The sequence below is a fragment of the Stegodyphus dumicola genome, chromosome 10, assembly GCF_044657685.1.
Source record: "Stegodyphus dumicola isolate Sdum_Otavi_A_Nest chromosome 10, ASM4465768v1".
Lineage (NCBI taxonomy): Eukaryota > Metazoa > Arthropoda > Arachnida > Araneae > Eresidae > Stegodyphus > Stegodyphus dumicola.
In genome coordinates this window covers 165,790,939-165,793,552 of record NC_140777.1, presented here as the reverse complement: position 1 = coordinate 165,793,552, position 2,614 = coordinate 165,790,939, and the positions used below count along the sequence as shown (strand labels likewise).

Below are 2,614 nucleotides of genomic sequence, written 5' to 3'. Positions count from 1 at the left end.
AACTTCTTGCTTCAGGTAGCCCCAAAGGAAAAAGTCTGCACATGAAAGATCAGGTGAGCGAGGCGGTCAGGAAATGTCACCAAAACGGGAAATTACTCCCGTCCATCTGGAGCTTTCCCATGACGTCCCAAGTTGAAATGTCGCCGAAATAGACGCTGAGTAGCAATAACAGAGTAATTATTCTTGAAATAAATTTCAACAGCAAAGGCACAATGCTGTGCACTCCACCGATCCATAGCACTGTCACACTCGGAATGGCAGCTCATTAGTACACGAATGTGGCACGAGCTGGCGCGCATTCATGCAGTACGTCATTGTACTACGCAAGTCAAATTACGTTATAAACGCTGCCGCACACTATACTTCTTTTATGTAACTGAACCAAAATTTCAGAAGAAATGTTTAACACTAAAATTAAATTTAAAGTGATGTCTAACTTCTGAATCATGCCTCTCTTTCATGGGAAACAAACTCTGAGATGGAGGATGAGACTTTTAAGGAAAGAAAAGCCTCCATCTTCATGTCAAAGGCTAATTCTCCAAGATCTGCAATTACGAAAGCAGGTAAATCTCTGGTTCCAGCAAGTGTCTTTTCGCTGAAAAGAGCACATGCAGACTTTTTGAAACGATATAACCAAATACTGAGGACGAAAACTGACACTTGTTACTTTGTTCTCGGTAATCCTGGTTTTGGAGAAACATTTTTCCTCTGTCACATTCTACTTGACAGCTAGAATTATATTGGAAGGATATCGTGATCAGAAAGTGTTTGAATATCCGTTTTTGTACCGACACACATCTTCCATTAAAATTTCTTCTATACTACATTACTGTTTATAGTACTATTCTGTGTACTCTCATTAGTGATCCTTTATCGGTTTTAACTTTTTTCATTGCATGCTGAAAAAAGAATGGCGTTTGTTTGTATCATATTTTGAAGTAGTACATTGTGTGTACATCTGTATATTCTGTAGCTCAACCATGCTTCCGGTTTGAATGTACAGATGTACATTCAGACCGGAGCATGATTGAGCTACTTTTTTTCCTTTCTTTAATCTTAAATAAAAAATTAAATAAAAAACGACATTAAATAAAAAATTAAAGGAAAGTAATTAATGTTAAATTGAAGCACATATAAAATAAAAACTACATTCATTTGAAATCCAACATCCTCCCACCTTAAGTTGTTGGGAAACAACTCAACCTACTAGAAATGTTAAAGAAAAACTTATAATTATATGGAAAAACATAAACGAACTAAATTAAAGTCCAAATATTCATTAAGTTTATAAGTCTAGTCTTTGGATAGTCCTGACTTCTCATCCACTACTGGTTTTTATGCAGAGTACTTCTGACCAATTTCTATATTACTGGTGGTGCTTTTGATGGAAGAGGAGGTAAATCACTTTCATCATATGAGTGATTTTTCAAACAAGAATTTAACGAACAAAAAGGATTGACTCCTCCATATATTTCATATGCTAACGTTCCTGCTGTCCATAAATCTGATCTCGAATAATCAATCACTGAAAAAAAACCTGCTTCAGCATTTACAACTTCTGTTATCATTAATGCTATATTTCCACCTTTCTCAGAATCATATGAATTGTAAACCAAATAGAGGCCTTCAAGAGAGCATCCAGTTACAGCAAATCTATGAGAGGAGGCTCCGTACTGGAAATCTAATAAAGTACTGTCAGTCTTTAAATCTCGATGAGTAATAGCATTTTGAAACAAGTGCACTAGGGCTTCCAAAAGCTGAGTAAGCAGTAGCAATGTTCTGTGACCAGAAACATCTATTCTTTTCAAATATTCTTTTAAATTACAATTGTATCTCTTCATAACAAGAAACAGAGTCATACTCGTATTTCTACCACATTCATCACTCAGAAGACAAATAGGAAAGGCTTGTGAATAGTTGGTGAAGGCACCAGGAAGCAAAGGTGTTTGATCAGCAAAAGCAAAATACATTTCAACTTTATTTGGATGAAGCCGCAGTTTATTTTTCCTGACTTTATATTTTGTCAGTTCACCCAAAGAAAACTGGCCAATAATTCGCGAAGAATTTGCATTTAGATAATTAATGATAAATCTTTTTATACAAGCAATCAACCGTATTATTTTCTCATAGCTTGAAAAAAAATAATAGTACCAACTTGATCCATAATGTCTGTATCCTTTTTCTTTTCATAAGTTTTGCAGCTACAAGTATGTGAGTAACTTGAGAACAGATAGAAGAATGCACATCAGATTTTGTTTTTCTTTTTCCCTTAGCTCTAGAATGTTCATCAAAATTTTGTTCTGTGATAGGCCAGTTAGAAGAAGGTTCTAATAACTAAGTGGGTCCCTCCCCCCATTTGCTTGATAACAGTTGTCTAGCGGAACATCCTCGAGAAGGCAAATCAGCAGGATTCTGGATCCTAGGAAGGTGTTTTGATGCAAGAGGATCCATTAAACTATTTATCTCATTCACTTTTCACAAATACCGTCCAAGATTCTTTACGTTGAATCCACCCTAAAACAACCGTTCAGTCAGTCCAATAATGCTGTTCAACATCTTTCCATTGAAGCCCTTTCACAACAGATGCAAACAAACGAGCCCCCACCATACCAGC

The 2,614-nt window shown here is 36.0% G+C and overlaps 1 pseudogene; it reads right to left on the bottom strand.

Moving 5' to 3' along the window:
* Positions 1-1,361: 1,361 nt before the first annotated feature.
* On the bottom strand, positions 1,362-1,970 carry LOC146995184 (serine/threonine-protein kinase Pink1, mitochondrial pseudogene; annotated as a pseudogene).
* Between the last annotated feature and the right edge of the window lie 644 nt (positions 1,971-2,614).